A 14,599-nucleotide genomic window follows, 5' to 3' on the forward strand; every position below is an offset into this window, starting at 1 on the left:
CATTCATAGGCTATATTGTTTTTAAGAATTAATATTCAGTTTATTAAAAACAAATTAAAAACCTTGGTCAGCCTTAAGGCCAGTTCAGCTTACAAGTCATGTTGGTCTATTTACAAATCAAGAAACTTTTAACAAACCTTTTTAGTGACTTTTGATAATATTTGACTTATTTTACAAATGTATAAATTGATTCTTTTAAGGACTTCAGTCCATTCACAGATCACTGACTTGTCATGGCAAAGGAGCTTCCATAACTCAATGAAGCTATGGGCCATGTCATGCAGGGCCACCCTAGATGGATGGATCATAGTGGGGAATTCTGACAAAACATGATCTACTGGAGGAGGGAATGGCAAACCACTCCAGTATACTTGCCATGAGAACTTCATGAACTGTATAAAAAGACAAAAGAATACGACACCAAAAGATGAGTCTCCCAGGTCTGAAGGTGTCCAATATGCTAAAGGGGAAGGGCAGAGGACAGATACTAAGCACCAGAAAGAATGAAGCAGCTGGGCCAAAGCAGAAATAATGCTCAGTTGTGGGTGTGTCTGATGATGAAAGTAAAATCCGATGTTACAAAGAACAGTATCGCATAGGAACCTGGAATGCTAGGTTCATGAATGCAGGTAAATTGGATGTGGTCAAACAGCAGATGCTAAGAAAAAACATCAACATCTTAGGAATCAGTGAACTAAAATGGACAGGAATGGGCAAATTTAATTCAGATGACCATTATATCTACTATTTCGGGCAAGAATCCCAAAGAAAAAATGGAGTAGCCCTCATAATCAACAAACGAATCTAAAATGCAGTACTTGGATGCAACCTCAAAAACAAAAGAATGACCTCGGTTCCTTTCCAAGGCAAACCACTCAACATCACAGTAATTCAAGTTTATGCCCCTACCACCAATGCTGAAGAAGCTAAAGTTGATCATATCTATGAAGACCTAGAAGACCAACTAGAACTAACATCAAATAAAGATGTTCTATTACACCTGGAGTAACAGGCAAATTTGGCCTTGGAGTATGGAATGAAGCGGGGCAAAGGCTAATAGAGTGTTGCCAAGAGAACGCACTGGTCATAGCAAACATCCTCTTCCAACAACACAAGAGAAGACTCTACACATGGACATCACCAGATGGTCAATAATGAAATCAGATTGATTATATTCTTTGCAGCCAAAGATGGAGACACTCTATACAGTCAGCAAAAATAAGAACGGGAGCTGACTGTGGCTCAGATCATGAACTCCTTATTGCCAAATTCAGACTTAAACTGAAGAAAGTAGGGATAGCCACTAGACCATTCAGGTATGACCTAAATCAAATCCCTTATGACAATACTGTGGAAGTGAGAAATAGATTTAAGGGACTAGATCTGATAGACAGAGAGCCTGATGAACTATGGACGGAGGTTCATGACATTGTACAGGAGACAGGAATCAAGACCATCCCCATGGAAAAGAAATGCAAAAAGGCAAAATGGTTGTATGAGGAGACATTACAAATAGCTGTGAAATGAAGAGAAGCGAAAAGCAAAGGAGAAAAGGAAAGATATTCCCATTTGAATGCAGAGTTCAAAAGAATAGCCAGGGGAGATAAGAAAGCCTTCCTCAGTGATCAATGCAAAGAAATAGAGGAAAACAATAGAATGGGAAAGACTAGAGGTCTCTTCAAGAAAATTAGAGATACCAAGGAAATATTTCACGCAAAAATGGGCTCAATAAAGGACAGAAATGGTATGGACAGAAACAGAAGCAGAAGATATTAAGGAGTGGTGGCAAGAATACACAGAAGAACTGTACAAAAAAGATCTTCACGACCCAGATAAGCACAATGGTGTGATCACTGACCCAGAGGCAGACATCCTGGAATGTGAAGTCAAGTGGGCCTTAGAAAGCATCACTATGAACAAAGCTAGTGGATGTGATGGAATTCCAGTTGAGCTATTTCAAATCCTGAAAGATGATGCTGTGAAAGTGCTGCACTCAATATGCCAGAAAATTTGGAAAACTCAGCAGTGGCCACAGGACTGGAAAAGGTCAGTTTTCATTCCAATTCCAAAGAAAGGCAATCCCAAAGAATGCTCAAACTACCACACAATTGCACTCATCTCACACTCTAGTAAGGTAATGCTCAAAATTCTCCAAGCCAGGCTTCAGCAATACGTGAACTGAGAACTTCCAGATGTTCAAGCTGGTTTTAGAAAAGGCAGAGGAACCAGAAATCAAATTGCCAATATCTGTTGGATGATTGAAAAAACAAGAGAGTTCCAGAAAAACATCTATTTCTGTTTTACTGACTATGCCAAAGACTTTGACTGTGTGGATCACAATAAACTGTGGAAAATTCTGAAGGAGATGGGAATACCAGACCACCTGACCTGTCTCTTGAGAAACCTGTATGCAGGTCAGGAAGCAACAGAACTAGACATGGAACAACAGATTGGCTCCAAATAGGAAAAGGAGTACGTCAAGGCTGTATATTGTCACCCTGCTTATTTAACTTCTATGCAGAGTACATCATGAGAAACCCTGGGCTGGAAGAAGCTCAAGCTGGAATCAAGATTGCCGGGAGAAATATCTATAACCTCAGATATGCAGATGACACCACCCTTATGGCAGAGTGAAGAGGAACTAAAAAGCCTCTTGATGAAAGTGAAAGAGGAGAGTGAAAAAGTTGGTTTAAAGCTCCACATTCAGAAAACTAAGATCATGGCATCTGGTCCCATCACCTCATGGGAAATAAATGGAGAGACAGTGGAAACAGTGTCAGACTTTATTTTGGGGGGCTCCAAAATCACTGAAGATTGTGACTGCAGCCATGAAATTAAAAGACACTTACTCCTTGGAAGGAAAGTTATGACCAACCTAGATAGCATATTAAAAAGCAGAGACATTACTTTGCCAACAAAGGTCCATCTACTCAAGGCTATGGTTTTTCCAGTGGTCAAGTATGGATGTGAGAGTTGGACTGTGAAGAAAGCTGAGCACAGAAAAATTGATGCTTTTGAACTATGGTGTTGGAGAAGACTCTTGAGAGTCCCTTGGACTGCAAGGAGATCCAACCAGTCCATCCTAAAGGAGATCAGTCCTGGGTGTTCATTGAAAGGACTGATGCTGAAGTTGAAAATCCAGTACTTTGGCCACCTCATGTGAAGTGTTGACTCATTGGAAAAGACCCTGATGTTGGGAGGGATTGAGGGCAGGAGGAGAAGGGGACAACAGAGGATGAGATGGCTGGATGGCATCACCGACTCGATGGGCATGAATTTGAGTAAACTCCAAGACTTTGTGATAGACAGGGAGGCCTGGCGTGCTGCGAATCATGGGGTCACAAAGAGTTGGACACAACTGAGTGACTGAACTGAACTGAACTGATTCATAATTGGGGATTGGAATGCAAAAGTAAGAAGTCAAGAGATACCTGGAGTAACAGGCAAGTTTGACATTGCAGTACAAAAGGAAGCAGGGCAAAAGCTAACAAAATCATGCCAAGAGAATGCACTGGTCATAGCAAACACCCTTTTTCAACAACACAAGAGACAATTTACATATGGACATCACCAAATGGTCAATACTGAAATCGAATTGATTACATTCTTTGTAGCCAAAGATGGAGAAGCTGTAAATAGTCAGCAAAAACAAGACCTGGAGCTGACTGTGGCTCAGACCATCAGCTTCTCATAGAAAAATTCAGGTAAAACAAAGTGGGGAAAACCACTAGGCCAGCCAGGTAAAACCTAAATCAAATCCTCTATGAATATGCAGTAGATTTGAAGGATAGATTCACGGAATTAGATCTAGTAACCAATGTGCCTGAAGAACTATGGATGGAGATCTATAATATTGTACAGAAGACAGTGACCAAATACATCCCAAAGAAAAAGAAATACAAGAAGGCAAAGTGGTTATGTGAGGAGGCTTTACAAATAGCTGAGGGAAGAAGAGAAGCAAAAAGCAAAGGAGAAAGGGAAAGGTACACCCAACTAAACACAGGGTTCCAGAGAATGACAAGGAGAGACAAGAAGGCCTTCTTCAATGAACAATGCAAAGAAACAGAGGAAAACAACAGAAGGGAAAAGACTAGAGTTCTCCTCCATAAAACTGTATATATCAAGGGAACATTTCACTCAAAGATAGGCACAATAAAAGACAGAAATGGTAGATACCTAGAAGAAGCAGAAGAGATCAAGAAGAGACAGAAAGAGTACACAAAATAACTGTACAAAAAATATCTTAATGACCCCAGTAACCATGACGGTGTGGTCAGTCACCCAGAGATAGTCATTCTAGTGCATGAAGTCAAGTAGGCCTTAAGAAGCACTGCTGTCAATAAAGCTAGTGGACTTGCTTTAGAGCTATTTAAAACCCTAAAAGATGATGCTATCAAAATGTCGCACTTAATATGTCAGCAAATCTGGAAAATTCAAATCTGGAAGATCCAGGCCACAGAACTGGAAAAAGTCAGTCCTTATTCCAGTTCCCAAGAAGGGCAGCATTAAATAATGTTCAAAGCATGGGACAATTGCACTCATTTCCAATGCTAGTAAAGTCATGCTCAAAATCTTACAAGCTAGGCTTCAGGATTACATGAACCAAGAACTTCCAGATGTCCAAGCTGGGTTTAAAAAAGAAAGAAGAATCAGAGAAAAAAATTGCCAACATTTGCTAGATCATAGAGAAAGCAAGGGAATTCCAGAAAAATATCTACCTCTGTTTCATTGAATATGCTAAAGCCTTTGACTGTGTTGCTCATAACAAACTGTGGAACCGTCCTAAAGAGACGGGAATACCAGACCATCTTACCTGTATCATGAGAAACATGTATGCAGGTCAAGAAGTAAGTTAGAACCCTGTATGAAACAACTGACTGGTTCAGGATTGAGAAAGGAGTATGCAAGGCTTTTCTTTTGGTCACCCTGTTTATTTAACTTACACACTGAACACATCATGAGAAATGCTGGATTGGATGAGTTACAAACTGGAATAGACGGGAGATACAGCAGCAACCTCAGATATGCAAATAATACCACTCTAAAGATTGAGGGCTAGAAGAGAAGGGGTCAATAGAGGATGAGATGGTTGGATGGCATCACCAACTCAATGGATATGAGTTTGAGTAAACTCTGGGAGTTGGTGATGGACAGGGAGGGCTGGCATACTGCAGTCCATGGGGTCGCAAACAGTCAGACATGATTGAGCAACTGAACTGAACTAAATGGAAGAAAGCAAAGAGAAACTAAACCTCTTGACAAGGGTGTTCAGTTCAGTTCAGTCGCTCAGTTGTGTCTGACTCTTTGCGACCCCATGCATCGCAGCACGCCAGGCCTCCCTGTCCATCACCAACTCCTGGAGTCCACCCAAACTCAATGTACATTGTGTCGGTGATGCCATCCAGCCTTGTCATCCTTTGTCGTCCCCTTCTCCTCCTGCCTTCAATCTCTCCCAGCATCAGGATCTTTTCAAATGAGTCAGCTCTTCGCATCAGGTGGCCAAAGTACTGGTATTTCAGCTTCAGCATCAGTCCTTCCAATGAACACCCAGGACTGATCTCCTTTAGGATGGACTGGTTGGATCTCCTTGCAGTCCAAGGGACTCTCAAGAGTCTTCCCCAACACCACAGTTCAAAAGCTTCAATTCTTCTGTGCTCAGCTTTCTTTATAGTCCTACTCTCATATCCATACATGACTACTGGAAAAACCATAGCCTTGACTAGATGAAACTTTGTTGGTAAAGTAATGTCTCTGCTTTTTAATATGCTGTCTAGGTTGTGAAGGAGAGTGAAAAACCCAGCTTAAAATAAAGTATTAAAAAAACTAAGATCATGGCATCCAGCTCCATCATATCATGGCAAATAGAAGGGGAAAAGGTGGAAGCAGTGACAGATTTCCTCTACTTCAGCTCTAAAATCCCTGTGGATGGTGACTGCAGCCATGAAATCAGAAGATGGTTGTTTCTTGACAGGAAAGTTATGACAAACCTAGACAGTATATTGAAAATCAAAGACATCACTTTGCCAACAAAGGTCTGTATAGCCGAGGCTATCGTCTCTTCAGTGGTCACATATGGTTGTGAGAGCTGGACTGTAAAGAAGGCAGAACACCAAAGAATTGATGCCTTTGAACTGTGGTGCTGGAGAAGACTCTTGAGAGTTCCTTGGAGAGCAAAGAGATCAAATCAGTCAATCTTAAAGGAAATCAACCCTGAATTCTCATTGGAAGGACTGATGCTGAGGCTGAAGTTCTCATATTTTGGTCACCTGATGTGAACAGCTGACTCACTGGAAAAGACCCTGATGCTGGGAAACCTTGAGGGAAGAAGGAGAAGAGGCAGTCAGAGGATGAGATGGCTGGATGGCATCGCTAATGCAATGGATATGAAGTTGGGCAAACTCTGGGAGAAGGTGAAGGACAGACAGGCCTGGTGTGCTACAGTCCATGGGGTAGCAAAGAGTTGGACATGACCGGGCAATTGAAAAACAAGAACTTCAAATCTCACTATCAAGTGTTATATATTTAATTTCCTTTTAAAGGTTTGATCAACAAATAAGCCCTCCCAAATACTTAAAGAAGGCTTATAAATCTAACCCATTAAAGTTTTAATTATGGTAATTATTAATTTGTTTTAAAATATTCAATACCTCATATATACTTGATAACATTTCCAACTAAAATCTAAAATGTAAATCAATTACTCAACTACATAGTTCAAATCAGAACCACAAAGTTAACTATTACTTTAATAAACTAAATTTCTCAAACAATACATATGCTTAAACAAATGTATTAATTAATATCTTGAACATGTTTATTCTGAGTCTTTTGTCTTTCCAGAATTGAAAGATTCATAACTACAAAGGAAACAATAGTTTCAAGACCAGTTATTCCTTGGGGAACCTTCTTAACCAAGTGGTTCAGTCAATCAGTCACATCCCACTCTTTGGAGTGGGACTGTAGCCTACCAGACTTTTCTGTCCTTGGGATTCTCCAGGCAAGAATACTGGAGTAGGCTGCCATTTCATTCTCCAGGGGATCTTCCTGACCTAGGGATCACACCCACGTCTCCTGCATTGCAGGCCATCTTCTGCATTGCAGGCAAATTCTACCACTGAGCTACCAAGGGAGTCCTCTCAGCCAAAGACAGTTGCTTAATGACCAGGCATCACTGAGACAGTCAGTCAGTCAGTTCAGTCGCTCAGTCGTGTCCGACTCTTTGCGACCCCATGAATCACAGCACGCCAGGCCTCCCTGTCCATCACCAACTCCTGGAGTCCACCCAAACTCATGTGCATTGTGTCGGTGATGCCATCCAGCCATCTCATCCTCTGTTGTCCCCTTCTCCTCCTGTCCCCAATCCCTCCCAGCATCAAGGATTTTTCCAATGAGTCAACTCTTCGCATGAGGTGGCCAAAGTATTGGAGTTGCAGCTTAGCTGAGGTTCTATTTACTTGCTTTGCTGATGCCCTCTAAAACACTGGTCTCATAGCTTGTGTCCTCCAGATTCAACTTGCTTACTGTGGTATTATCTAATTCTTTCCCTTCCTGCAGCTACAGAACTTGATTTTTCCTTTGCATTTCTTTTGTTCTTAAGATATTTAAATCTCTTTCCATTTTGGTGTAAAGAGTTTTGAACTTGTCAAAATTCTATACTCTTTTCATATTCTTCCAATCTTTAGGAGTTTATACATATTAAAACCCCCACACAACATTAAAAGTAAAGTCCAACAAAGTGCAGTTGTGTAAAATGCAGGGTCACCTTAATTGCAGAGTTCATGAAGAGCTGACTAGGGGCTCATGGTGAGTCTATGCAACTAAATTTAGGACTATGGCTTCAGGATCCAAATCATAGCCCAGGCTGGGGTTTGATGCTCTCTGAGGGCAATGCCCAGTAGATATGACTGGCTGGATTCCAGGACAGTAGCAGGGATTCTGTCCTGAGAGATATTTTCCAGGCATTTGTACTCTTTGCAGGTCTGGTTTAAGGACATTGAGAAACTGGAGATGCTGGGACCAATCTGCCTCCTCTCTGCTTCCCAGGACTAGGTGCCTTTGCATCCCCAGCCCAATGAGAGCATTAGCCTTCCCTGTATGACCACAGGGGCTAGGATAATACAAGACCCCATTTGCTGACTACATTATATCAAAATTCACATTACTTTAGATTTTTACTGTACTTAATTACTATACTTAAGTGATACTTCAATTGGAGATCTGTGTATCACAAGACTTATCTATGTTCACAACTTCAGAGAAGGTCCTTCCAATGACACTTCCCTCAGTAAGCCTCAGTTGGCTTCCCTGGTGGCTCAGATGGTAGAGCATCTGCCTGCAATGCAGGAGACCTAGGTTTGATCCCTGGGTCAGGAAGATCCCCGTAGAAGGAAATGGCAACCCACTCCAGTATTCTTGCCTAGGAAATCCTATGGATGGAGGAGCCTGGTAGGCTATAGCCCATGGGATCACAAAGAGTTGGACATGACTAAGCAACTTCACTTTCACTTTTCATTATCTCTAAAATGGGGGTAACAGGAGCATCAATGAAGTAGGGTTGATTTGAGAATTAAAAGAAAAAACATTAAAATTTTGAGAAAAATTAAAGATAAAAAGATAATTAAAAGAGAGAATTAAAAAAGAAAAGGAGAAAAAGCTCCAAGCACAAAATCTTACCTATAGTAATTACTCAACAGGTATTAGTGATTATTTTTATTATTATTGATACCTTTGAACCCTCCCCCACCTTTGTTCTCTCCTCCCACGCAGGCTGTCCCTACTTTTATGCTCTTACCTGGGCTCCCTAAAAGCCCCTTACCTCTCTTCTCATACTGCAGTCTCATTCCTTCCATCCACCTTTCACTACTGCTGTTGGAGTAAGCTTTCTACAAGTCCTTGAATCATGCCATGCCTCTGCTTGAAAACACCTGTGAGGGCCTTCTCTGCTGACTCAGTGGTAAAGAATCCATCTGCCAATGCAGGAGACGTGGGTTTGATCTCTGGTCCAGGAAGATGCTGCGTGCTACAGAGCAACTAAGCCCATGCACCACAACTACTGCACCCACATGCCACAATTACTAAAGACCCCAAACACCTAGACCCTGTGCTCTGCAACAAGGAAGCCACTTCAGTAAGAAGCTTGTGCACCATAACCAGAGCAGCCTCCACTTGCCACACCGAGACAAAAAGTCCAAGGAACAGTGAAGACCCAGCACAGCCAAAAATAAATAAAATTATTTTTTAGAAAATACCTGCTGGATCACCACTGCCCTTAGTCTGTTGTCTTAGTCCATTTGGGCCACTAAAACAAAATTTCTATAGACTGGGTTCCTTATAAACAAGAAATTTACTCCTCACAGTTCTGGATGCTAGGAAGTCAAGGTTTAAGTCACCAGCAGATGTGGTGTCTGGTGAGAGTCTGCTTCCTGATTCACAGCAATATCTTCTCATTGTGTCCTCACATGGCACAAACTCTGGGATCTCCTGTATAAGGACATTAATCCCATTCTTGAGGGCTCCAGCCTCTTGACCTCATCATCTCCCACTTCCTAATACCATCGTATTTGGAGTTAGATTTCAACACGTAAATGTTGGGAAGACACAAACATTTAGTCCCTAGTTCCTAGGTTGTAAGACCCTTTATCTGGGCTTGGCAACCATTCTTGGCCCCATGTCCTGCAGCTCCTCTCTAGACAGCTTTGTTCTAGCCACAGGGCCAGTACTAGAGTGAAGTGAGAGAGGCACCTGGAGCAGGGGTCCCCCACCCCTGGGCCGTGGACCAGTACCAGTCCATGGCCTGTTAGGAACCGGGCCATACAGCAGGAGGTGAGCAGTGGGCAAGTAAGCAAAGTTTCATCCGAATTTGCGGCGGCTCCCCATCACGCGCATTAACACCTGAGCTCCATCCCCTGTCATGTCAGCAGTGGCATTAGATTCTCAAAGGAGCACAAACCCTACTGCATGTGAATCACCCCAAAACCACCCCCCAACACCCGCTCTGTGGAAAATTTGTCTTTCACAAAAACGGTCTTGGTATCAAAAAGATTGGGGACCACTGATCCCCAAATTTAAGGAGACACAAATTTAAGCAGACATTCTCTCTCTCTGGATTGCACATCATCAGCATGACCAGCCTCTGGAGAAGCTCTCCATGGGCAGAGTCTGCTATCCTAATTGTCCTCCCCTTCCTCTTCTTCCTCTTAGACTTCCTGGGTTCAAATTCTCATTGACTACAAAACTCAGAGTGAGCTACTTAATCTCTCTGTATTTCAGTTACCTCTTCTATTCAAGCTAAGTCACTTCAGTTGTGTGACTCATTGCTACCCTATGGACTGTAGCCCACCAGGTTTCTCTGTCCATGGGACATAGAGTGTCCACTCTGTCTATAGAGTAGAAATGATTTTTAAAAATATCCATCTCATAAAGCTGTTGTAAGGATTAATGAATTAATACATGTCAAATATTAGAAAAGAACTTAGCACCCAAGAAGCACTCACTGAATGTTAACTAAATCTACACACTCCACCATCCTGAAGTTTTCAAGTCCTCTAATGTTACAGCCTGAGTAAATATATGAATCTCAAGATACAAGAAGTTACAGCTATTACACTGTCAATTAAAAAGAAGCCAGCTTCCCAAGGCAAGATAAAAGGAATTTTTATGTCACCCCCAACCACCAGGACCCAGTGACTCCACAGAGACTGAGCCAGACCTGACTTTGAGTGTTTCCTATGGAGACATAGGTCAGCAGTGGCCTGCCACAGGGACAGGGGCTCTGGCTGCAGCAGACCTGGGACATGTAGCATGTGGCATAAGCCCTCTTGGAGGAGGTCACCATTAGCCCCACCATAAAGCTGCCAAACAGACAATGCACAAACTGCAGAACAATTATACCAAAGAAACTCTCACACTGTTAAGAAAGTTCTTAAGGGCCCACAACAGATTTCCCAACCTGGGGATCTGGAAAAGGGACTGAGAAATCCCAGGGAATTTGACCTTGGAGGTCAGTGGGATTGATTACAGAACTTCCACAGGAATGCAAAAACAGGCTATTGGAAGGCACAAGCAAAACTTTTGGAAGGCACAGGAGCCAGGAGAAAGAGGCAGTGTCCCTACAAGAGATTGAGCCAGACTTGCCTGTGGGTGTCCGGAAGTCACTAGCGAAGACACGGGTTGACAGTGGCCTGCTGTGGGGTCAGGGGCACTGAATACAACAGTAAGTCCCTTTGAAAGAGGTTGCCATTACCCCTACCATAGTTTGGTCTCAGGCTAAACAACAGGGAGGGAACACAGCCCAACCCCTCAACAGAAAATTGGATTAAAGGTTTACTGAACATTGGCCCTCCCGTTAGAATAAGACCCAGATTCCCCCAAAGTCAGTCTCTCCCATCAGGAAGCTTCCATAAGCCTCTTATCCTTATCCATCAGAGGGCAGACAGAATGAAAACCACAATCACAGAAAACTAACCAAACTGATCACATGGATCACAGCCTTGTCTAACTCAATGAAACTATGAGTCATGCTGTGTAGGATCACGCAAGACGAATAGGTCTGGCAGAGACTTCTGACAAAACGTGATCCACTGGAGAAGGGAATAGCCAGCCACTTAAATATTCTTGCCTTGAGAAGCCCATGAACAGTATGAAAAGGCAAAAAGGTATGACACTGAAAGATGAACTCCCCAGGTCGGTAGGTGCCCAATATGCTACTGGAGAGCAGTGGAGAAATAACTCCAGACAGAATGAACAGACAGAGCCAAAGTGAAAACAATACCCAGTTGTGGATGTGACTGGTAATGAAAGTAAAGTCTGATGCTGTAAAGGAAAATGATACAGAGGACCTGGAATGTTAGGTCCATGAATCAAGGTTAATTGGAAGGGGTCAAACAGGAGATGGCAAGAGTGAACATAGACATTTTAAGAATCAGTGAACTAAAATGGACTGGAATGGGCAAATTTAATTCAGATGACCATTATGTATGCTACTGTGGGCAAGAATCCCTTAGAAGAAATGGAACAGCCCTCATAGTCAGCAAGAGTCTGAAATGCAGTACTTGGATGCAATCTCAGAAATGGCATAATGACCTCTGTTAGTTTCCATTGTAAGCCATTCAATATCACAGTAATCCAACTCTATGCCCCAACCACTAATGCTGAAGAAGCTGAACCTGAACGGTTCTATGATGACCTATAAGAGCTTCTAGAACTAACACCAAAAAAAGATGTCCTTTCCATCATAGGGGCCTGGAATGCAAAAGTAGTAAGTCAAGAGATACCTGGAGTAACAGGCAAGTTTGGCCTTGGAGTACAAAATGATGCAGGATAAAGGTTAACAGAGTTTTGCCAAGAGAACGCATTGGTCACAGCAAACAGCCTCTTCCAAAAACACAAGAGATGATTCACACATGGACATCACCAGATGCTCAATACTGAAATCATATTGATTTGCAACTGAAAATGGAGAAGCTCTATACAGTCAGCAAAAACAAGACCAGGAGCTGACTGTGGCTCAGATCATGGACCCCTTACTGCAAAATTCAGACTTAAATTGAAGAAAGTAGGGATAACCTTTAGATCATTCAAGTATGACCTAAATCAAATCACTTACCATTATACAGTGGAATTAACAAATGAATTCAAGTTGATTAGATCTGATAGACAGAGTACCTGAAGAAATATGGATGGAGGTTTGTGACATTGTACAGAAAGCAACTGTACATACTCAACAAAGTGATCAAGACCATCCCCAAGAAAAAGAAATGCAAAAGGTAAAATGGTTGCCTGAGGAGGCAACTTACAAATAGTTGAGTAAAGAAGAGAAGCTAAAGGCGAAGGTGAAAAGAAAAGATATACCATTTGAATGTAGAGTTCCAAAGAATAGGAAGGAGAGATAAGAAAGCCTCCTAAAGTGATCAATGCAAAGAAATAGAGGAAAATAATGGAATGGAAGACTAGGGATCTCTTCAAGAAAGTTAAAGATACCAAGGGAACATTTCATACAATGATGGGCACAATAAAGGACAGAAACGGTATGGACCTAACAGAAGCAGAAAATACTAAGAGGCGGCAAGAATACACAGAATAACTACACAAAAAAAGATCCTAATGACTCAGATAACCATGATGGTGTGATCACTCACTGATAGCCAGACATCCTGGAACACAAAGTCAGCTGGGCTTTAGGAAGCATCACTACAAACAAAGATAGCGGAGGTGATGGAATTCCAGTTGAGCTCTTTCAAATCCTAAAAGATGATGCTATAAAGTGCTATACTCAATATGCCAGCAAATTTGGAAAACTCAGCAGTGGCCACAGAGACTGGAAAAGGTCAGTTTTCATTCCAATCCCAAAGAAGGGCAATGCCAAAGAATGTTCAAACTACCACACAATTGCACTCATCTCACATGCTAGCAAAGTAATGCTCAAAATTCTCCAAGCGAGGCTTCAACAGTATATGAACTGAGAAATTCCAGATGTTCAAGTTGGATTTAGAAAAGGCAGAGGAATCAGAGATGGTATTGTCAACATCCATTGAATATAAACATCCATTAAATCTTAAAAAGCAAGAGAGCTCCAGAAAAAAATCTACTTCTGCTTTATTGACTAAGCCAAAGCCTTTGACTGTGTGGATCACAACAAACTGTGGAAAATTCTTAAAGAGATGGGAATACCAGACCACCTGACCTGCCTCCTGAGAAATCTGTGTGCAGGTCAAGAAGCAACAGTTAGAACTGGACATGGAAAAACAGACTGGTTCCAAATTGGGAAAGGAGTATGTCAAGGCTGTATATTGTCATGCTGCTTATTTAACTTATGTAAGTCCATTTTGCAGAGTCCATCATGAGAAATGTTGGACTGGATGAAGCACAAGCTGGAATCAAGATTGCCAGAAGAAATATCAATAATCTCAGATATGCAGATGTCACCACCTTTATGGCAGAAAGCAAAAAGGAACTAAAAAACCTCCTGATGAAAGTGAAAGAGGAGAGTGAAAAAGCTGACTTAAAACTCAACATTCAAAAAACTAAGATCATGGCATCTGGTCCCTTCACTTCATGGCAAATAGATGGGGAAATAAAGGAAACAGTGACAGAATTTATTTTCTTGGGCTCCAAAAGCACTGCAGATGGTGACTGCAACCATGAAATTAAAAGATACTAGCGCCTTGGAAGTAAAGCTATGACCAACCTAGACAGCATATTAAAAAGTGGATACATTACTTTGTGAACAAAGATTCATCTAGTCAAAGCTATGGTTTTTCCAGTAGTCATGGATGGATGTGAGAGTTGTACCATAAAGAAAGCTGAGCACCGAATAATTGATGCTTTGGAACTGTGGTGTTGGAGAAGACTCTTGAGAGTCCTTTGGACTGCAAGGAGATCAAACGAGTCAATCCTAAAGGAAATCAGTTCTGAATATTCATTGGAAGAACTGATGCTGAAGCTGAAGCTCCAATACTCTGGCCACCTGATATGGAGAACTGACGTCACTGACAGCACTGGAAAACACCCTGATGCTGGGAAAGATTTAAGGCAGGAGAAGGGGACAACAAAGGATGAGATAGTTGGATGGCATCACCAACTCGATGGACATGAGTTTGAG

General features: G+C 41.9%; 1 protein-coding gene across 1 annotated transcript in view; it reads right to left on the reverse strand.

The window, feature by feature from the left end:
• LOC110134674 (T-lymphocyte surface antigen Ly-9-like) overlaps positions 1-14,599 on the reverse strand; it is a 29,483-nt gene that overhangs the window by 13,011 nt on the left and 1,873 nt on the right. The gene's annotated exons all lie outside the window — the stretch shown is intronic.

This window comes from Odocoileus virginianus, chromosome 5 (genome assembly GCF_023699985.2).
Source record: "Odocoileus virginianus isolate 20LAN1187 ecotype Illinois chromosome 5, Ovbor_1.2, whole genome shotgun sequence".
NCBI lineage: Eukaryota > Metazoa > Chordata > Mammalia > Artiodactyla > Cervidae > Odocoileus > Odocoileus virginianus.